At 35.2% G+C, this 24777-nt stretch overlaps 1 long non-coding RNA gene across 1 annotated transcript; it reads left to right on the forward strand.

Annotated features, from left to right (window-relative positions):
* Positions 1–9458: 9458 nt before the first annotated feature.
* Positions 9459–24251, forward strand: LOC140632713 (uncharacterized). The gene is made up of 3 exons (XR_012030367.1): positions 9459–9569; positions 10154–10268; positions 24074–24251. It is a non-coding gene; the product is annotated as an uncharacterized lncRNA (long non-coding RNA).
* Positions 24252–24777: the final 526 nt, after the last annotated feature.

A 24777-nucleotide genomic window follows, 5' to 3' on the forward strand; every position in this document is an offset into this window, starting at 1 on the left:
ATGAGCTTGTCTGATAATTTACAAGGCAATTTATCTAGTCTTACTGATTATTGAGATCCTATTTCTTAGAACTTTTGGCATGTCTCAAAATTTGATTTAATCTAAGAGACAATTCCCATTCATGTTCCCAAACCTTTTGTCTTAAATACTCCAAAGTTATTCCCTACAAGCCCTGATCATGATAGCAATCTATTAATTGATGGTAATAAAAATCATTGTTAATCTATATCTCACATGTTACTCCACTAATCTCATATAGGGATTAGCAAACTTCTTCTGCAGGTAAATATTTTAGGTTTTGTAAACCATAAAGAATCTATTCCAGTTACTCCTGTCTGCTATTGCAGTGTGAGAGCAGCCATAGACAGTATGAAAATTAAATATAGTTGCTGTGTTCCAATAAAACGTTATTTGTTTAAAAAAAAAAGAAAGAAACCAGATTTAGACCACAGGCCATAGTTTGCTATTTTCCAAAATCCAATTGCCTTCTGTGCTGGCTAAGCAAGCATATTAAAAAAGAATGGCAAGGAATTCCATTCAGCATATTTGAGGTTCTTTTCATTAAAATGTATTATTCACCTTAGACTCAGTATTGTATAGGGTTTATCATTTTACAGAAGGAATAGCTCAGATGTCTTCTACTTTATTGGTCCTCTCCCAAATACCAGTATTATAGCATAAGCCAAACAGCTTTATGGATGTTATGTAAGTGTCTTAGTAGAACTGCAAAAGCATGTTAAGATAATAGCGGGAAATATCTTGCTTGGTTCTACTGGGAACTCCATGAATAAAACTTACATCAGAACTACATATGGGGATACCTGGGCGCCTGCCTTCGGCCCAGGGCATGATCCCAGAGTCCTGGGATCGAGTACCACATCTGGTTCCCTGCATGGAGCCTGCTTCTCTTTCTGCATGTGTCTCTGCCTCTCTCTCTGTGTGTGTGTCTCTCATGAATAAATAAATAAAATATTTTCTTTTTTTTTAAAGAACTACATATGATTTCACTTATATGTAGAATATAAGAAATAGTGCAGAGGACCAGAAGGGCAGGGAGGGAAAACTGAATGGAAAAAAAAAATCAGTGAGGGAGACGAATCATGAGAGACTCTTAACTCAGGTAACAAATTGAAGGTTGTTGGAGGGGAAGTAGGTGAGGGAGTGGGGTAACTGGGTGATGGACATTAAGGAGGGCATGTGATTTGATGAGTAATGGGTCTTTTACAAAACTGATGGATTATTAAAAACTACATCTGAGGCTAATGATGTACTATATGTTGGCTAACTGAATTTAAAAAAAAAAAAATTCTGAGTCTTTGGAGCCTGTGTCCAGTAATCTCTATGTAGTTCTGTTGTTTTCCTTAATATGGAGGCATCCTACAAAATGGCTATCAGCAATTTCATAGTAGTATTATAGGCTGAACTGTGTTTTTCCAAAATTCATATGTTGAATGAAGTTCCAATCCTTAATACCTCATAATGTGACTGTATTTGGAGATTGAGTCTTTAAAGAGGTATAAGGTTAAAATGAGATCATTAGGTGGATCCTAATCCAAAGTGACTGGTGGCCTACAGGAAGAGGCGGTTAAGACACAGACCTACACAGGTAAGACCATGTGAATACAGAGGGAGAAGATGGCCATCTATAAATCAAGAAACCTCAAAGAACTCAGCTTTGTTGGCACCTTTGTCTCAGATTTACAGTTTCTAAAAAATATAAGAAAATGAATTTCTACATTTAAGTCACCAAGTATGGCACTTTGCTGTAAAAACCCTAGTAAGCTGATAGATAGGAATTTTATTATATTAATTATAATATCCCAAGGTCCTTCCTCAAGTTACCGATTTACCTTTGTTCTAAGAGTCTATCTTTAAAAAAAAACTCAAATCATGGAATTAGATTATGGACTATGGTTCTTAATTTTGAAGACCTCATGTAAATTATAGAGACTAAGTGGGAGATGATAGGTGATAGATGATGGATAGATAGATAGATCAATAGATAGATCAATAGATAGATCTCTAGCTCTATAATACTTATTCATTTTTTTTTCCAATGACAAAGCTTCATTTGAATCATAATTTTCAAATAACTACACTCTGAGATACAAGCATTAGAGAATTGTTTTTTCTTCGAAAAGAGCTCCCTTGTGGCAGGTCATTTTTGTTTGTTTGTTTGTTTGTTTAAACAATGTAAGAAAACCCTCATGAGACAGAAGAGGTGAATTTGTACTTGCTGTTAAGGGAGACTCATTATGGTGTAAACACTAAGGATATTCTGAGATCTGTGAAATCATGCATATATTCACATTCCATTTCTCCCTCTCTCATTCTCTATTTCCATCTATCTATAAGTCTTTCTATGACTTCACTAAAATGTCTATTATCTCTTGTAGCCATGGGGCTAGGAAAAGTCTTAAAAAAGTTTGATTCTGCAAATTTAATTGCAGGATTAGTCCAATTTATAGGTAAGTGTTTATTGAAATCATTAGTGTTCAATTCCTCAGAGCTATCCCATAGTGTCCTAGCTGATTATCACTGCCCTTGGTGTCAGTACAAGCAGATAACAAATTGCAGGTTCTCTTCACTTGCCTTAGGACCTTTTACTTCCAATTCCAATTTTTATATTGTAAGAGTTCTTAATTATAAACACTGAAGTAGTGTCTAGTAAAAAAAAAAAAAAAGGAAAAAATACGATCTTGAGTAATTCACAAAATTTTGGAATACTGAGAGAATCATCCTTAGAAGATATACAATCTGGGATCATGCCCCAGATCCCTCCACAGGGTGGTTTAACAGAAACCATGGCCACCTTGTCAGAACTTTAATATTGCAAGTTGTACCACTATTAATGTGCTGCTAATACAATTAGCCCCTCACCCTGGAAGCTGCTCCTAACAAAGCTTCTACTGTCACTTAAGGAACTGAAACACAATACAGCCGCCATTGTCACCGGAGAGGATAATCAACTATTGCTGACAATTCTATTGATTATTATCTCTTGAATCAAAATCGAGAGTATGACCTCCTGATTGCAAGAGCATTAGTCCTATGCCCACACTATGCATGCAAGCTAGCTGGGGAAATGGATGTTTGACATTTGTATATTTTATAGTGAAAGACTTGCAGGGCATTGCCTAAGAACCAAATACAGAAAGGTGTTTCTGGTGCTATGTAGCCAAAATAATGACAATACCATCTATATCATATTATTATCAATATGGCACCCCACCCTAAAAACAAACGAACAAAACTATTTATCAATAAATAGATCGTAATCTATCCACTTAGACCACAAATCTTAGACTTACCTGTGATGCGTCTCGCCCATATACTCAACATCCAATTCTAAATAAAGGCCTCTCAAATTCATTTCCAAAAAGATCTAAACCTCACTGCTTATCCCACTGCAAATCTTTTTCAAGCCATTGACATCCAGATTCTAGATACAATATCCCGTCAGGTCCCCATGCCTCCCTTCTTGCTACTCTGCAAACTCTCTACTACGGAGTAGCTAGAATGATCTTTTAGAGGCTCACGTAACATCAAGTCGTGTTCTATTTAAAACTCCCTATTGCAAACGTAAAACTTTTCTAACTTCTTACCGTGTCTACAAATTCCTGCATGAACTGTGCTTTACCTTGTTATCTGCCCTGATTTACTACCAACTCCATCCAACACATCCCTCCATTACCTTTTCTGTTTCTCGGGGCCTTTCTATGGCTTCTTCTCTTTTTGAGAAAATATATATATATATTTTTTTATCTCCAGACCTCCTTTCTTTTTCCAGAAATTTCATCACACAGATATTTACTTGGCTTTCTTCCTGTTGTTATATCAAATGAGAGATCAAATACAAGTTGCACAGGGATGTATTTCTCAACTAGCCTTGCTAAAGGAGTATCTATAGTCGTGTTTGCCCATTTTATGTTCTTCAAAGACTTAATAAAGAGACAAGGAGTCTTTCTCCCTCATGTTCATTGATGTAACCACTATGCCTATAATTGTGCCTTTTTACAGAGTAGGTATTCAATAAACACGTTTGACCAGTAAGTCTAAATCCTAAGCTTTAACCACAGTATAATCTATTACCTCAAATAAAAGCTGATGACTGTGAACGTTAATACTGTCCAGGGAGCTAATTTTTAGTAGCCTCGTAAGGAATTGTACCTCTCTGGCCTGTTCTTACTGTTTATATTGTAGGGACGTGGAGAATATTTACAGACTTCTGGAAATAATAAGGATATCCACAATTTTAAGGTATTCTCTATATATAAAAATTGGTTAGAAATTCCATGTGCTCTAGTAATGATCTGAATTAAATGTACTAAATTAGCCTTGCAGATAAGACGGAGACATTAAGAACTGAATAACAAAATATTATTGGAGTTTTTATCCTGTACTTTTTGTCTCAGTATCTTGGATGATTTGGAGTTGACTTATAAAGATCTTTCTTTGACATATTCTAAACTACTTTCAATTCTTTGAAAGTAGATAAAAAAAAAATGTTTAGTTACCAAACATTTAGATGGCAGCCGATAAGAATAAATTTAAATATGATAAACAGTACGAAATAGTCAAATTGGCATCAAAGTGGAAGAAAATTATCTTCACTCTGGTAAGATGAAATATAATGAATGAATAGACAAAGAAACCTGAAAAGTAGAAATATTACAAACTCTATCTGAACTGATACTATACTATAAAGGAAAAAAATACTTTAAAAGGGAAATTAAGTCCCGGTATTAATAAAACTTTTTTCATGAGCTATTGACAATAGAATTATCAGAACTGCTGTTTGGCTGCATTAGGATACTTTTCCAAAGTAAGGACAATGCATTTTATTTTTATTTAGCTACTTATTTTTTAAAAAGATTTTATTTATTAATTTGAGAGGAAGAGAGACAGAGATAGAGAGGGCAAGAGCAAGGAAGAGATGGAGAAACAGACTCCCACTGAGTAAGAAGCCCGATGTGGGGCTGGATCCCAGGACCCTGGGATCATAACCTGACCCCAAGGCAGACACTTAACCTACTGAGCCACCCAGGTGCCCCAAGGACAATGCATTTTAGATTAAATGTTTGACCAGATCAAATACATAGAAAAGGGTAAACATACTGGGAGAAACCGGAATGGCCCACGAGGAATAGTCGATAAAATGACACACGAGGTCCAGAGATAGTTAAGAGGAAATGTTTTCATATTCTAGGCATCTGTTTAAAAACTGTGATATGAAATGATAATTTCATTCAGCCTGCAATTCAAGAGGTTGGGACAAGCACCACAGAAAATAATGTTGGCCTGATGGGGGATTCAGTTAAAAAAAAAAAAAAACAAAGATCGGAACCCTATATGTATGGGCCTAGCAATTAAACTGACCTCACCATGCAGTCCTTTCTGCATCTGGAAATGAGCCAGATTAGACCTGCCCCCATACCCCCAGTCAATCCAGTGATGTAAATCGTATTTCCATCAGCCCCATATTTGCCATAGGAGAAAAGAGGAGTGCAGAGCCAACCATACAACATTTTGGGGGTAAAATCATGCTTCGGAATCAGTTCAGTGCAGCAGCATGTTCTCTGAAGCTTGAGAGGGACAGATTTGAACTCTGAAAGATCAGGTTCCATTCTGAATAGAACCTTTAACTAGGTTATAGCTGGGGAATCTCATTATTTAATTGTGTGTAGGAGTGTGGAGACAGGCTGCTGAGTGGAAGTACGCGCGGATCAGGGAGGGAGCGGGCCTGAGAATGTGACAGCTTATGCGGTTTACCCAGTGTGTGGGTGCGGGTGGCAGCCCTGGCACGACAGCCAGAAGGAAACCAAATGGTCACTTTCTTCAATTAACAACCAGAGCTCTGTGAGGTGATGCTCATTTGAAAGTGGACCATCCCTAATTTATACATCATGGGTCAGGGAAAAAAAGAAAAAAAAAAAAACAAAAAACTAAGTTTCAATGCTGCATTTTCTGTTCCCTTAGAAAAGCTCCAAGTCACTTCCAAAAGGCAAGAATTTGCTCGTCTACATTGGGATGTTTGCAAAGAGTTAACATCCGCCTCTCACTCCGTATTCCAAATTACTTTTGAAAGTAATATCCATATTGTACCTTGAAGGAAGGCCTAGGCAGTAAACTTTAACGGCTGCCTGAGTTGGCAATCATTTCATAGAGACAAGACACTGCACTGGAAATTGCCCTATAAATAAGATCCCTTACAGAAAAATTAAAATGGAATTCATATTATTGATGTTCACTAGCAGCCGTAAGAAACACAAGGGAACCAGGATGGGGCACTTGTTTCAAATCGCTCTCAGAGGCACCTGAAGGACGCCCTCAAAGTCAGCTTTGATCAATGGTGATAAGTAGTTTGTCCAGCATGCAGAGTGGGCTGTAATGTATTTGGAAACCTTGAGGAATTTGCCTACCGAATAGAAATGATCCGGACATTGGCTGCCCCACAACAAATTTTATTCTGTGCTGGCTGTGAATTCACGAACACCCCGATTACCTGCAGAATCAGCTGCCTCATCCTTCCCTGCCGGTCCTCCACCTCCCCACTCCTGCGCTCATTGGTTTATTTCTGCATCTTAGTTCACCTTCAGGCCTTAGATTCCCCAAGAGATTTCTGGGTTTGGGACTGAAGGAAGGGAGACCTGGAAAGCTGCTCCTACTTCCAGGTATACAACCCTCTTTGCCACATGTGTATGTTAATGTGAGACCTGAGATACCAAGCCACAATGTCTAGATGGTGCTGTGTTTCTGTGAATCATGACTGCTTGCTGTAATGTCCATTATTATAGTATATTAAGTTGTTCACCCCGAAAGGAAAACAGTCATGTAAAAATGTAAATGTTTAATCTATAAATCCAAGCAAAATAGAGACTATGAGAGAGAGAACCAGAAGGTGAAAACAAGGGCAGGCAAGTGACAGCAAGAGTTAGAGCAATGTAGAAAGAGCAGAAAATAAATTGGAAGGACAAAGCAATTGGAAAAGGTAAGAAAGCTAGAAATGTGCAGACCCATAAAAAATTGTCTTCGGTGCCAGATATATTTATACAGGGTAAATGTGAACTGAATAATAAATAGAAACATAAGGAATAAAACATGTTGATAGAAATTCACTTTGATTATTTCAGCAGAACTGAAAAATGTTTCCCTTTCCTACAGTAAGTAAGGAGATAATTATTAAAAAATGAAAATTGATATGAAATAGAAGAAAGGCTACAGATACCAGAGTTCAGCTCAGTTCTACCTCTTACCAGGTGTTGATCCTCTAGAGGAGGCTCAGCATTGGTTCCTTTATCCATGAAAATCGAATTCCAGGGTAAATATATGAATTGCAGATAGTATGTGTAAGTTACTTAATGCAATGTCTTCACACGGTAATATCTCAATAATAATTGCTATAATTACTAATAGCATGGTATTAATTTCAATATATTATGTTTAGACTCATTTAAAAAGCAGAGCATACGAGCTAAGATTAAAGTAGATTGCATTTATGGCAGAAATGTAGTCCAATATTGAATTCAGAGTTATTAGCTATGTTACTTTCGACAAGACACATAATTTCTCCGGGACACGGATAGTTCTCCTGTAAAATAGCACTGTCAGTGCACACAGCTATAAATACCAACAGATTATATAATACAGAATTGTATGATCAGCTGACTCTAAAGCAAGGTGAGCCCAAGATTGTCAGTATCTGGATAATGTATAAATTACCTTTCTAGAAAATTTGCAAATGAATCCGATGTTATAATAAATGATGTTTAATATCTAGAATCATAAAGCTCACCATGTAAAGATTGCTAAACTATGTAAAGGTATGAGAGAAAGATTAGGCAAGCAATAATGTTGCATAACCTAATTATTTCTAAGTATTCAGAAATACCTATTCCTTATCCAGATGGGTAATATTGGATAAAACACCTTTTCACTGACCTTTTCTCATATGAGTCCACCTGGTTGTGTGTGTGTGTGTGCGTGTATTCTGAGCTGATGACTTACTGTGGCAAGATGTCTTACAAATGAACATATGCTCAACATATTGAATACATTGTTAATCAAACCCTGGGCAGTATATGTCAGTTGATTGTATATAAAAGTGGAGCAAAAATGTCTAAATGTCTTTGTTAGAGAAACATGAGAAGTGCCAGGATAAGTAGTCATAGAATGACTAGTAGAACCCAACTCAGGGCTTGAACTCACAATCCTTAGATTAAGACCTGATCTGCGATCAGGAGTCAGATGCTTAATGGACTGAGCCGCCCAGGTGCCCCCTTTGGGATATTTCTAAAAGAAGTAACTTCCTGTAAATCCATTTGTTCTTTAGAAGAAGTCTATTATTTTGTTCTTTTAATTATGAGATTAATCTTATTCCTCATACTGAGTCACAATGTAATGTAGTGTGAAGACTATAAAATATTTCCTGTTTGGTCACTGCATTTCAATAAGTTTTCTGCTTAAAGGGCCTCTAGTGTGTTTAATTGTATCAACTTACCTCAGGTTGAAATCTAATATGGCATGGAAGTAATTTTTTTTTCTATTACAAAACCCAAGAAGTGTCATTTTACCATCAAGACACACTTACTAATCATCTGAAGTCAACATCTACCTAAGGTTGAATTCAGGTGGTCTAACTGGTCTAATGATAAGATTGTTCAGGCTACTATTGGATAAAGAATATGTATATATCTGTTTAGGAATGAAAAAAAAAATGAAGGAAAAACATAAAACAAAGCTGAACTCTGTGTCTGTGTGATGTTTACATATGTGTGTTTACAAACACACATACACACTCACACACACACCTCGTTCTAATACAATTTGGGTAAAACTTCAATTTCCTGGCTTAGTCCTGTATGGTTTTAGGAATTTTGAATTGTAGGCAGCATTTATGTACCTCATGTACTATCCACCAAAATATCCACTCCTAAAACAATTCCAAGATTATTTGTAAAATTAGGCTTGGCTCTTGAGGGTGCCCTCAATCCTGTGTCTTCACCAGAACAAGTTCGTATGTGACGAGGAGCAGTGTGTCAGGTGAAGACAAGTCAACATGGGCATTCAGATGGAGCAGCGACACTGAACACATCCTTGAAGTGAAGAGAAAAGGCACGTTTAGGAGACTGTGAGAAATCTCTTGGGCTTAGACACAGCATTTCACAATACATTGCTCCCATTATGTTTATACTGAGTATTGATACAAAGGGTTACTTGAATAAGAATTATGTGGTCAAATACGTTAAGAAAACATGTAGCTGAAAGCATTCAAGTTTCTTTAACTGAAAAACTTCCCAGATTCTATGTACCCATATTTTCTACATTTCCAGAAGAGTATAGAAGTCAGAGTTTTCCAAGCTTATCTAAACAAAATCATAACTTTAAAAGAGCATGCTGGTTTTCCATTGTTATGTAATTTGCAGAATGGATTGTTTAGAACAAAGAATCAGGTGCAGAATTTTGGGACCTGAGGCTGGAGATATCTGTAGTGGTGAACTTATGAAAGCTCTCAACACGTCTAGGAATTTGGGTTCTAACCTTTCACAGTTTTATCATGGAGAAATGAGGTCTGTTGCATGTAATGGAAAAGCTAACAAAGTTTTAAGCAAACAGACACATTTTTCTGATGTAATTAAAAGTTCAGAATTAGATATACAAGTTTTTGTGTGTGTATATATATGTATATATATGTATTTATATAAATATACATATAAATACATATATTTTCATATTTAGAAATGTATAGTCTATTATATACAGTATATGATATTATTATTATTATTTTTTTTTTTAATTTTTTTTTATGATATTATTTTTAAGATTTATTTATTTATGATAGATCTAGAGAGAGAGAGAGAGGCAGAGACACAGGAGGAGGGAGAAGCAGGCTCCATGCCCGGAGCCCGACATGGGATTCGATCTCGGGTCTCCAGGATCACGCCCTGGGCCAAATGCAGGCGCCAAACTGCTGAGCCACCCAGGGATCCCCTATGATATATTTATTATGCTTTATATATTGCATTATTTCTTATACAATACACTTTGCTTATTATATATTATTTATAGTCGACACTTTCAACATTTTTGTCTGGCAAATGCTTAGTCAAATCCACAAATTTATTTTTATATTCTTACTTTTCCCATTACACAGGTGACAGTGTTTTCAACTTTCCATTACTATATAAAGCATCTGAAATGAATTTCAGTTTCCTCCATATTATTCTATCACTCCAGCTCAGGTTCAGTGGAAAGAAAATCACATTAAGGTATGAATATCAGGTTTTCAGTTCATTGAGGATCAATATTTGGAGAAGAGTTATGTGATGCCTTCTGGAAGCCATGAGTACTATAGAAACAAGATGGGAAGGATTGAAATAAATAGTGAGAAGCCTTGCTTTCCCTAGAAGGCAATATAGAGAACAAAGCAGATGCATTTGAAGTAGCCAAAAGGAAACCTGAAAAGCTATCAACAAAGGTTGCATGTTAAGCCCCAAAATATAGCCTGCTTGAGTTCTTACTGCTACTATAATTTCATCATTAGCATTTTTTTAAAATATAATTTGAAAATAGCTGTATTTGTGGCATTAAAGATAAAAATGCAAATAACACATTCTAAAGAAGCTTATAATGGAAAAAATGAAGACATATACCAATAAAATTTGGATATTTCCAGAATATTTCATAAAGTTTATGAAATCTGAATAGATATGTGAATAGATTGAGTGAATAGATTATTGAAAACATGTGAGATGAGACAGCTTTAAAAATGTTCTTATATCAATATGAAGTTTGTTTAAATAACATTTAAACACATTTTTTGACTGAAATTCAGTTGCCACTTTTATATAAACCACAGTGTCGAACACTTAGATATACAAATAAATTATTACTGAGTTGTAGATACATTACTTGAAACTTTTATTTTGAACATTCACATTAAAATTATTCAAATAGAATTTTACAATATATAATCTCCTCCTTATTCTCATGTTGCATCTATCTCCAAAGTGTAGGCACTTGAAAAAATGCATCTACTGTCTGCACAGAGTACCATGGTTAAGTTTTTGAATAGTCTGATACTAGTAAATAGGAGATTATTGATCAAATACTATCTAGATTTAACTCAGGAAAAACTTTACTTTTTAAAATCTCTTTTTTCTAGAATTCCTATTGTGCATATTACATGAGTGTTGCTTATTTTCTAAATCATTGTTTTTTTCATGATATAATTATTCAGTTTTCCTCTGTATTTTAACACTTTTGTTGTCAATCAAATATGATTTCCCTGATAGGCACAATGCCTGTATTTGCTATGGACTTTTTTCACTGACTCTAAATTTATAATATGATATTTTTGTGTTATATTTCAGCTTTTTTAAATGGTAAGTAAACTCATAAGCACCATCTGTAGAGGGTATCCTGTAAGACTGACTTTGTTTTTGAAGATTATCCTTTGTGCTTTTTAAAATATATTTTTAAAGACTTTATTTATTTATGAGAGACACAGAGAGAGAGAGGCAGAGACATAGGCAGAAGGAGATGCAGGCTCCCTGCAAAGAGCCTGAAGTGGGACTCGATCCCGGGACTCCAGTATCACACCCTGAGCTGAAGGCAGACACTCAACCGCTGAGCCACCCAGGCGTCCCAAGATTACTCTTATGCTTTTTTTTATTTTTTATTTTTTTATTCTTATGCTTGATGAAGTTCCATTTACATCAGTGTTCTTGAAAGAATATAAAACAGGGATAAATAACATGCTAAAGTACATGCAGATATATACTGATACTTCATAATTTGTTATAAATGGAGTTTTTTTCAGTGTTCCTAAAGGAATCATTGAGTGGTAGCTATGTGTACCAAATTTAGGATGAAGATGCTTATGTTCTTTTGTGGGGAGGAAATCTTTCTGTAATATTTAGTATTTGTGATCTACAGAAAAGGGACTAAAACAAAAATTATTATTAATTATATGAACCATTATTTTCAAGACTGCATTGTTTCCATTCCATTTCTCTCTCTTACATTTCTGAAATTTACGATATATGCATTAATTACCTATTTGTTAACAAAAATTCTATGCATCAAGCTGTGCCAAAATATTATTGTTATATAACAATTAGCATTTCTTTAAGTCATATTTCTGTCTGGCTCTGCTTCACTTGTCTTTAAGTCTTTACTTAAACTACAGGGAACTGGTTTGGATATACTCTTTTCATGGTGATAACAGAATTGCAAGAGAACAAACAGAAAAAATGTTACTGCCTCTTATATTTTGGTTCAGAAGTGGCATGGTATCAATGTAACCTTATCCACTTGGTCAAAGCAAGTCCGAGGCAACACCAAAATTCAAAGGGTGGGGAAATATTCATTTTTATGGACCTCTTCAGTGGGAGGTCATGAATCAATGGGGATGAACCCAGAGAAGAGTCAGTAATCAGGAACACAGGATTAGTCCCTGGAAAACTATGTCATAAATATATGAAGACATTTGTGTGATATTTTAAAAGGATTTAATTAATCAATTTAAGAGCATGAGCAGGGGAAGGAGCAGAGGGAGAGGGACAAGCAGACTCCATGCTGAGCTTAATCCCACAAACCTGAGATCATGACTTGAGCCAAAACCAAGATTGGCTGCCAAACTGACTGATCCACCTGGCACCCCCCAAGACAGTTGTGCTTTTTTCATATGAAGGAAAACATATTTCACATGGGGTAAACTGGCTCTTTTAAGATAGAACTGATTCTTTAATTCATTAAAATATTGATGATTATTTAAATTGATAATCTTCAGTTTTCAGGAGTTCAATAGGAGACAGTTTTTGTATTTGTTTTGTCGAGCAATTTTAACTGGGCATAATTTGCATGAATTTTAATTTTAAACCTTGTATTTCATAGTAATTTTCAGAAATGTGTAATGTGCTTAAGCAAACATTGGAAATCAGTAAAGGTGGAATAAATACTTAAAATAATCATTACAATATAAATTGATAAATAACAGTATTTCTGCTCTGGATTAAAATTAATAATGGCTTTAAATTACTAACAACAAGGTTTATTTCACTATAAGGTTTTAATAAAACTTAAGATTGTATTTACGTCATTAGTGTTACAGTTTTACTAAAGAAAATAATGTAACTTACACCCTTGATCTCAAACTTTCCAGGATCTTAGGAACTTAACTCATTTTCAGGCTCCTTGGATATAGTTTTATTTATCAATATGACCAGGCTAGCCAATAATTTTTGTCCCCTTTCAATTAAAATCTATAGTAAAGCAAGTTATATCAAGATTTCCAGGTGGGGTTAATGATAAAACCATATTGCCTGGAGGAAAATGCTACCTCCCACTTATTTTATATATCATTTTTCTTTATATCCACTACCTTCTGGACTTAAGCAATTCCCAATTAGCCATAACCAGAAATAAAATTACATTTTCAAAAACTCAGAGTATGGTATCTTCAAGAGTTATTTTGTTGTCTCAATCACATGCACCTTGCAAAACTGTCACTCCACACACACAAAATGAGACAAGCTATCTCAGCAAGGACTGTGGACATTATTAAGGAATACTGCCATTCACAGCATTTCTTTCCTTTCTCTCTCTCTCTCTCCCTCTCTCTCTCTCTCTCTCTCTTTCTCTTTTTGCTCAAGAGTAGAATCACTAGCTTAGGACATTCAGGGGTGAACTACTTTTATGCTCTGACTTTGTTCTGAGAATGACTTAAGGCAGCACTACTTGAAATACACTTTGATTTGCTTCAGTGAATGAGACGAAAGGTCAAGGAATTCCTTCACACTAGTTGGCCACCCAGAAATATGTTTACTTCAGACTCAAGATTTTTAGGTTGTTCAGCACTCATACAAACTCTAAATAACATCACAAAGCAAACAAAGCTCTGAGGACTACCGCATGGTACAGAAAGGCTTAATGACCTCTCAACAGACTCTTAAAAACACAGATGTGTGAGGCGTGATTTAGACTCAAGCCATATGAAGAACAGAAAATAATATCAAAGAGAGATTTAGAACATGCATTTTCCCAAGGGTTAGTGATCCAATTACCATTAGAGCTACGTGGAAAGGGACTTTCACTTATCTCTAGACAGTATAATTTGAAATGCCCATTTCAGTTCACTTCATCACATTTATAATATTTCAGAAACATTGCCTTGTTTATGATCTCTCATGTGACGACATGCAGGATAATATAAAAAGGTTGAAAGCATAAAAATACAATGCTGCATATTCGCTAAAACTGAAAGACAAAGCAACATGGAAAGGCTTATTCTATTAATTTTTCTGTTGCATATATCCTTTTTTCTTGCTAATATTTATAGAAGGCGGGTTATTCTAAGCTACACTGTGTGTGGTATATGACTGATTTAGTAGATGCTACTACCTTTTTAGATAGATGGAACTGGAAAGGATTTGGGTATAAAAGTTGACATACAAGAACAAACTCATGATAAACCCGAGGATCTCTTTTTCTTCCATTAGTATAAACCAAATTTCAATAAAACTGGAAAGAAAAGTTCCAACTGCTTCCCACATTAAAAATTTTACACATATTTACAAACTGCAATGTTTACACAAATCTTCCCTTTATAACTTGATGCATTTCTGTATCATAGATTAAGTTTCTCCACTCAAAAGTGAATTATTCTTAGAATGTTAGACTTCAAGGCCGTATTGTCATGATTGGTATTTGGTTTTCCATTTGGAACAGCTACACTTTTATCAGGGATGCTATGCAATCTTGTTTTCAGGATTGGCCACATTACTGTACTGATTGTACTTTGTACCACTGACCTATATGGAGAGAGGTAGAGAGTGTTTAGTAATCTAATAAGAAAGCTAAGCTAACCTTGCAAACGTCAAATAGAGCGCCATAATGTTTTCATTTCTTCGGGTGAAATATATTTTATTAAACTAAAATTCAAATGATAAGAAACTTAATTAACATTTGTCCTTAGTTTTCCAAAATGGTTTCCTTTTCCAATTATATGTATAATAATACCATAGCCTGGAGTAGGCAGAGGCGGTTTAGATGGAAAATATACTCTGTAAAGTAACTTTTTAAGCATATTTTGGAAATATGCATAAGCATCATGTTGAAATGATGCACAAAACGGTCAGGTGATCATTCCAGTATCAGATCAGCTACACAAAAGTAGAGTCCTCTGTCCTCTGTAAGGGGTTCTTCCTCTTCCCACATTTAGCTGGGACCTCATTTTTAATTTATTTCTCTTCTGTATCTATTTACTCTCTTTAAATAAGTAGTCTCACTATAAACTCACAGATACCTCCCTCCAATCCTATACAATATTGTTTTTTTGAAGCTGCATAGTCACCTAAAATATAACATCCTACAGGCTGATGATACCAGTTATGAGCTCAGAACCCAAACCCCACGTACCTTTTCATAGTCTTCATACATTGGTTAATGACTTTTTCTGTCCTTATTGATAAATAATATATTTTAACTCTATCTTCTAAATATATTTTGAATTGGCACATGTTTTGTACTGTCAACACCAAAGGTATAAAACATGGATTACTACTGTCATCTTTTAATGTTCTCTAGGGGCACCTGGGTGGTGCATCAGTTAAGTATTCAGCTCTTTGTTTTGGCTCAAGTCATGATCTTCGGGTCCTGAGACCGAGCCAACCATTGGGCTCTGCGATCAGTGGGGAGTCTGCTTGTCCCTCTCCCTCTGCTCCTCCTCCCACTCATTTTCTCTCTCTCAAATAAATAAATAAAATCTCTTAAAAATGTCTTTTAACATTTATTATCATAAAATCTCAAACTATTTACAAGTATAAGTGACTTTTTATTATAAAGCTTAATAGTGTGCAATGCTATGTCATGTATGTGAGAAAAAGAGGACAACATTCATTATCTTACATTTTATATTTCTGTAGGGAGGTAAAGTCAATTTTGGAGGAAATATAGATGCCCCTTTTCACTCATCATCTCTCTTCTATTCCAAATTCTGGAATTTGGGAAACTATTTATTTTTCCTCTTCCAAATATCAATGGGAGATGGTCATAGGTCACAAGTAGCCTATAATTCTCTCTCTCTCTCTTACTTTCTCTCTTTCTCACAAATACTTTCTCATAAATGCTTTCCCTGGTGTTTTTATCTTTATCTATATTGTTATTTAGAGCAATTATATTTGCTATAACAGATAAATCCAAAAATCCCATGCAGACCTAAACCTTTGCGACTCATTGGGGAAATATCCACAAATCAAGGAACAGAACTCCTATTTTATGGCTCTTATATCTTCAATATAATGCACCCAAGATCACCAGGAAAGGGATCAAGAATGAGGGAATGCACATGGAAATATTTAACGGCTAAGCTTATAGGCCTTATACTTCACTTCTATTCACATTCTCGGCCAAAACCCGGTCATGTACCATGTCTTTTTTTTCAGCGAAGAAAGCTGAAAAATATATTCTAGCTGTGTGATCAGAAAGAGGATGAAATATATATTGTAAAAGAAAGCTTATTAAGCTTTGATACGAGGTCTGTCTTGGTGGTGGTTTGAAAATAGCAAGCGTTTTTGTCTTAGACTGGGTGAGCAAATCCAACTCATTGGGCAGGGAGTAATAAAACACTTTAGATTCATATTCAAATCAGTCACTCCACTTCAATAATGCTCACATCCCTGGGTGTGTTTCTCCATTGTTCTAGAAATAAGCAGTTTCTTTAACTTCAGTATGTATGTAAGTGTTTTAAATGGCTAATAAACCTTGCCTGTATCTCCTGCTTGATATTTCTTCACACACTCTCCCTTGTAAAAACTAATCTGCTTCCTTTACTACATTCCTTATATTCCAAATATGCTATGATCATTCCTGCCATAACCACCACTATACCTTTGCATAGTTGCCAGAGCAGGAATTATTCACCTGTGTGGTAGTTTCTTACGGCAGAGGTAGCCTACAACAATAAAAATGTATTCTCTCACAATTCCGAAGCCACAAAGTCCAATAGCGAAGTGTTGGCAGGGTCATACTCCCTCTGCAGGCTCCAGGGAAGGGTTTGTCCCACACTTCTCTCCTAGCTTCTGTTGCTTCAGCAATCTTTGATATTCTTTGGCTTGTGGATGGATTACTCCAATCTTTGCCTCCATATTCACCTGAAGTTCTCCCTTCTGTGTCTGTATCTTTATATAGCCTTCTTAGAGGACACCAGTTATTGGATTTAGGGCCACCCTAATCCATTTTAACAGAAAGGTCATTTTAACAGACGTCATTTTAACAGAAAAGTCAAATGAGAGTGTCCAAACACAATCTATTAGTGTTGATTAAATCACACTAGTTCTTCATGGTTATCACAATAATTGAATGTCTAGCAAATACTTGTTTCATATTCTCTGATTTGTTTAATTATTTTAATAGATACAATTCCATATCAAAGATAGGGAGAAATATATAATACTGCATATATTTTATACAAATTTTTATTTTTTTAAAGGAATTCATTTATTTATTCATGAGACACACAGAGAGAGAGAGGTAGAGACATAGGCAGAGGGAGAAGCAGGCTCCATGCAGGGAGCCTGATGTGGGACTCTATCCCAGGATTCCGGGATCATGACCTGAGCCAAAGGCAGACACTCAACCACTGAGCCACACATGTGCCCCTATATAAACTATTTTTATTTCCTTTGTGAAATCATTCATTACCTAAAATGTAACTGAATTAAGAATATGTGTTATTTATGGAATGGATGATGGTGTTTTCATTACAAATGCTGAAAAGGTATCTTGACTTAACAAAAAACTATGATTGCTTTTATGAAAATAGCATGTGACAATTAAACATAGTATTATGGTTTGAGTGACTACATTGTTAGATACCATGAAATGTGAGCGAAATCATAAAATTTAATTCAGATTCACTTTAATATATTTCCACTTCTTTTTTTTAATTAATCATTTTCCTTTCTTTTTTCTTTTTAAATGTTTTATTTATTTATTCATGAGAGACACAGAGAGAGAGAGAGAGAAAGCAGGCTCCATGCAGGGAGCCCCATGTGGAACTCGATCCCGGGTCTCCAAGATCATGTCCTGGGCCAAAGGCGGCACTAAACCGCTGAGCCACCTGGGCTGCCCATATTTTCACTTTCAAATTTGTTGTTTGAAGAGTAGAATAGGAAATAATAAAAATGAGTCATTAAAATATTTTTGTCAAGCTTTAGAAAATGCCCAAAGGCCGGTACTTTTTTTCTCACTCTCCCAAAACCAGAACCTGATTTTTTCCCTGAAAGAACATATCTAATTCTGATATTATCTCTGAATTCTCATCCTCCAGTCCTCACTGAATAGGTTATTATTACAAGCTTAGTCTTCTACAGGACATCTAAAACTGCTATCTTGACCTTCTATTTCCCAGAGTACTCAAGAACTCTGTGTAAATCACTCAAGCCCTGGCAAAGAAGGGAGCATTTCCTTTTCTGAATTGCCTTACGTGCTGCAACCCCTTGCATAGACTATAGTCATGTTTTAGACTCAAAATTGAATGCAATTTAATGTAACATATATTCCGTAAATGCCATATAGACCTAAATCTTTGTGCCTTATTAGGATGAATGCTCATAAATCACAGACCCAGACTCCCTTACTTTATAGAATTGAATACAGTTTTTTTTAAGGACACCTGGGTGGCTCGGTGGTTGAGGGTCTGCCTGTGGCTCAGGTCGTGATCCCAGGGTCCTGGGATCCAGGCCCACGTCAAGCTCTCTTCAGGGAGCCTGTTTCTCCCTCTGCCTATTCTCTGTCTCTCTCTGTGTGTCTCTCATGAATAAATGAGATTAAAAAAAAAAAAAAGATTACAACTTTTTTGTAATGTCGATACCCAATTTGATATAATTGTTTAGCAAGTTCACAGTTCTCAAATGCAGTGCAGTGACAAAAGGAACTGTTAATACTTAAGAGTAAGAACCAAGTCCCAGTGAATCTCTTGGTGAGATTTAAGAAGTTATAAATATATATTTCATGTAAAACAGTACATCGTGAAACAGAGGAATAAAGTCTTATTGTCTTCCATATTACAGAATAAATATCTTAATTTTCAAAAAAGTAGAAAACATATAGAAAATGGGTACACTTGATTTTTTTTATTAGTACTATATAAAAAGAATAAAAGTATAGCCATAGTAAAAAACAAGAATTTACTTGTGGGGACATATATATCACATGTAATCCCTGGCATTATTTAAGGATGTACATTAGTAAATATGAAAAAAGATAGACAAAAAGCAATGGAGGTCCATTTGGTGGGTTCCAAGAAAGTCAAGGAGAAAATATTTAAAACTAAATTTGTCTATTAAGGATAATCTATTCTAGCCATAAATGAACTACTACAAGACCAGGAGAACAATTTAAAATAATAAACAAAATTTTATTTGTGAGATACAAAACCATAATGACCCAAAACTAAGAATACATTTCATGGCTAAAGGTTCACCAATGGTCTATCAACAAGGATTAGAAGCTAAACACAGAACATGTTTCTACTGAGGGCTGTTTTTTTTTTTTTTAATAGCTGAATTTATTTATGTTTAAAATGCTAATTGCTGGGCAGCCCAGGTGGCTCAGCAGTTTAGTGCCACCTTGAATCCAGGGCCTGATTCCGGAGTCCTGGGATCGAATCCTACTTTGGGCTCCCTGCATAGAGCCTGCTTCTCCCTCTGCCTGTGTCTCTGCCCCTCTCTCTCTCTGTCTCTGTCTCTCTCTCTCTCTGTGTCTCATGAATAAATAAATACAATCTTTAAAAAATATATTAAAAATGCTAATTGCTAAGGAAATATGGCTTATTTCACAGAATGGATACAATTATTCCTTTCCAATCTCTGGTTGTCCATATGAAATTCTTGGTTTGCAGATTTTTTTGAAATATTGCTTAGAGCAATGTATGACCTGGATAATAGACATTTGAAAACAAGAGTCTATATGTTTGCTGATTGTTGGTTATGTTAGTTAAAGAGACTGCTTTAAAAAAGTTCACTATGGTGCATTTATCACAATTATACTGTTAATATCTTCAGATAATATTTTACAACTCAGAAAGTAACTTTGTCTTAAAATGAAAATAATTAACTCTAACACATTACTTACATATACTCATATATTTCATGTTGGTTTTCCTTCAAGTTAAGAGAATATTCAGGATAGTAATTTCAAAGTATAATCACATACCAGTATATGTTCATAATTATTCTGAAGACTAAAAATAAGTATGGTTCTCTGGGTTCTCTCTCAGGAAGTTTTAATAAAATAAATCATATAATTATTTATATATATATATATATATATATATATATATATATATATTCAGAGGTATAGATGAGGAAAGAGTTCTGCTATTTTCTTTACTCATCTTCCTGCTTCTCTTACTTTTCCTTGAAGTCAGTGTCTCCGAATCTTATCAGTATCTTATAGGAAGAGTTGTTATTTCAGTATTCATATAAAAAGAAATACTATGGTTGAGTTGATCTGTAGGTAGCATGCAGATGTGAAGTTCTATCCCAGGGTTTTCCATGCCATGGAGATGAAGCAGCTGAAGCATCTGGGGGTTGGGCTGTCATCGCTTATCTTAATGTTATCTTGTATAGAAGATGGCTTGCCAAGTTTAGCCTTCTCTTGGGAAAATTCTTCCACCAAGGACTAGTCAATCTGTAGTATAAATTCCCAGCTCTCTTGCCTCAATTTGGGCTACCTCTGAAAGCCCACCCAGCTTCAGAGCTCTCTATGGGGTGTTCTGTGTTCTCGGTTGCAATGTCACTGCAGAGAAGTTTTATCTCTGCCCAGCCCTACTTTCTCACTCTTTTACAGCTATTACCCCAATAGATTTCATGTAAATCTTGAGCTCAGGGTCTGCTTCGAGAGTTCTCAACTTAAAGAAAGCTTAAAATTGAAAGCAAATTGAATGTCCATTAAGTTAACAGAGGTGATCAGAATGTCAGGTTGGACTTTCGTGAACTAGAGAGCCTACTGACTTTCAGCTTTATAATTATTTCAAGAATACAAAGAACCGACATGCACAGGCAAAGAGGGCAGAGATCAGGATCTTTTGCAAGATTTCCCAGGCCCTTTTTTTCTAATATCAGATATACTCAGGCTTTGGAAAACAGATGAAATTTCTAAGCAAAGTGTGAGATAAGCTCACATACCCAAACATAGACATTTAGGTCATGAAATATCTACATTTTTTACTCAGTTTCACAGCTACGTGACATTGTCATGGGAGCCATGTTTTATAAATCCATAGACCCCGGTCAGTAATCCTCGATAGTCTGGCACAATCTGTTAAAAGCATTCATAGATAAGAATTATTTTGCCAAGAAAAAAAGAATTTGGACTTTTTGCCAAGAGATCTGTCATTGTTACATTTACAAGATTAGATGGGGACACTTGTCTTCTTTCTTTCCAGTAGAAAAGAACAGACCACAAACCTGATGCTCAACTCCCTAATCTACATTTATTATCAGAATCGATTACTGAATTGTGATATAGTCACAAAATTGACTACCAACGAGTAAAGAAAATCAATGAAATATAACTACATCAACAACACAGATGAAACTCATAAGCATAATAGTAGATAAAAGAAATACAACACACACAATATATACCGATTTATTCCATTTATCTATACATTTTAAATACAGGCAAAACTTAACCATATTTTAGTAATTAATATGGTATTACTTGTGGAAAGATAAAATTTAATGATTGGGAGGGAGTACAAAGAGCTTTCATGGTATTTTTCATGAGTGGGTGTGGCTACACCATGGCTATTATTTCATTTTATACATATGCACTGAAGTGTACATTTATGTTTTGTGCAATTATCATTTTTAAAAAAGAAATGTTTAAACACTTACATAGAATATGATTAGAATGTTAACCTTTATTAAAACTATTATTTTAACAAATATTTAACCATAAAATAACTTCAATCTTAGAGAATTTTGTAAGGGAGTTTTTACACAATATTCAAGAAATAGCTAATCTGTATTTTAAGAAGTCTCTTCCAGAAATTGAAAAAAAAATATACACAGAATATGTTATAAATAGAATTTAATTTATATATCAACATTAAATACAAGGAAGAAAATATTGTTTCATGTGAACATGGCTTTTAAACACTGATAGAAAAATCTTAAAAAAAAATAGCAAATTGAAATGAAAATCCAAAATAGCCCTCTCTATATACATACACACACATAATATACACATGACTAATGATATATGCACATGACATATATTTACACATATATCATCAATGTTATGGGAAGGATATATATACGTTTATATATGATCAAATATAAGCATATCAATAAGACAAATCAGGGACAGTAGAAACAGACTTGGTTGTGTATCAAAACCTGGTGTAAAACACTCAAAAATGTTGCTGAAAGTGTATCTGAAATGTTTGTGTACTGTAAGGCAACTACACCTTTATTAATTTCTAGAAAGATTGGATTATATCATACTTGGGAAATGTTATGTTTAAAATCTTTAGAAAATATATGTGGTTCTCTAAGTGTGAAGTAAACAAACATTTTCTGACAAAGGACCCGAAAGTAGATATTTTAGAGTTTAAGGATCAAAAAAGAAAAGAAGGTCTCATGAACTATTGAATACTTTTTTTCAATAAACATTTGCTAATGAGAATAGTGGGATTTATTTTTTCTTTCATTTTCTTTTGTTTGTTTCATCGAGATTCAAATTTCATGTTCCATATCATTGAAATCTTTTGTAAATATTTACCTGTTAATGTTGATCTGTGATGAGATTTTATGTATTTCCTCTATGAAAACCTTTTCTTTTGGAGATAGGTAATGCCAGATACTAGTATCATTCTACAAGTATATGCCTTTAATTGAGCATATTTATAGAGCCCCATTGGGTTATCCTCTTGATATTTGTGTTTTATGATGTCATTACATTTCAGATAATCACCTACAATCAAAGGTTATATGAAAGTTTCTCCATTTTATAATTCAATGCTTCTTGAAATACAGAAATTTCCTTTGAACTTTCATCGAAGTCTGACACACACTGCTGGAATGGTAGTTTCGGCTCACCTGAAATGTGTGCACCTGCAGATTTTGCTTGTTTAGCTATTGACAGCACAGTGTGTAAAGCAGCTGGACATTACTCATGACTCAAAGAATGTTAATAATTATCAAAAGTTATTTCACATATCTGTTTCCTATATAAGCACTGTTTTCTTGTTGGATTAATGAAGAAATATGACCAAGTCCACAGCAGAAGCTAATTTTTAAAGCTTTTCAGTGTGTTTATAATATAGGTTGAGGGAAGTTTTTCTTTAAAAAAAATCATTTTTTATCCTTGGTATGAAGTAAATTTGAATTAATAATGTTAGCATTAGAAATGCATTCTGGGAGATATTCAAATACTAGATTATTTCAGAATTTTCATTGGAACAAAGAAAGACTGCATTACTCTAAACAGCAAAAGTTTCTATTCACTGATTTTACTGTTTGGTAAATTACATGCTATTCAAAAATAGGAAGTTGATTATCCTTTTACAGTAGTGAGAATGACATCAGGTGGAACAATATATTATAGACTACATATAAGTGATTTTATTTTGGCAATAGCATCAACAGTAAAAAGAAAGCTGCATTCTGAATGGACTCTTGTTTATTTGGCCCTGCCTAGGAGTAAAATTTCAGATTCTAAAGAAAACATTTAAAGACAAGAGAGAGACAATATCACCAAAGGAGCTGAAATAGATTTTTTTGCTGTCATACAGAAAGTAGGATCACCTCAGATAACATAGTTAAAAATAATAATAATAGGATGATTATTCTACTTGTTTAGCTAACCAGTGGAGATTTACCGATCTTTGAATTAACTTAGCACATTTAAATGAAACAACTGTATGATATTTTATTATAAACATTTGATATTGTCATAGGTAAATGCATAATATTTTGCCAGACCTCTTGTTTTCACCTAAACATTTGTGTTTTCTCTCCTGTGTTCTGTCTCCAAAATTAATCACAAATCTCTATCTTAGGGATGCCTGGGAGACTCAGTGGTTGAACGTCTGCCTTTCGATCAGGTTATGATCACGGAGTCCCAAGATCAAGTCCCCCAGCAGACTCCATGGGGAGTCCACTTCTCCCTCTGGCTACGTCTCTGCCTGTCTTTCTGTGTCTATTATGAATAAAATAAACAAAATCTTTAAAACAAAACAACAACAAAAAACAAATCTCTATCTTAATACTAATACTATATATATTATCACTTCATTATTCTTGTAATTATTTAAATTTTTTTCTAGGGGGGAGGAGCAAGATGGCGGAAGAGTAGGGTCTCCAAATCCCCTGTCTCCACCAAACTACCTAGAAAACCTTCAAATTATCCTGAAAATCTATGAATTCGGCCTGAGATTTAAAGAGAGACCAGCTGGAATGCTACAGTGAGAAGAGTTCGCGCTTCTATCAAGGTAGGAAGACGGGGAAAAAGAAATAAAGAAACAAAGGCCTCCAAGGGGGAGGGGCCCCGCGAGGAGCCGGGCTGAGGCCGGGGCGAGTGTCCCCAGGACAGGAGAGCCCCGTCCCGGAGACGCAGGAGCTGCACCGACCTTCCCGGGGGAAAGGGGCTCCAGGGAGGTGGAGCAGGACCCAGGAGGGCGGGGATGCCCTCGGGCTCCCGGGGACAGTAACAGCAACTGCGCGCCCAGGAGAGTGCGCCGAGCTCCCTAAGGGCTGCAGCGCG

This window comes from Canis lupus, chromosome 4 (assembly GCF_048164855.1).
Source record: "Canis lupus baileyi chromosome 4, mCanLup2.hap1, whole genome shotgun sequence".
Lineage (NCBI taxonomy): Eukaryota > Metazoa > Chordata > Mammalia > Carnivora > Canidae > Canis > Canis lupus.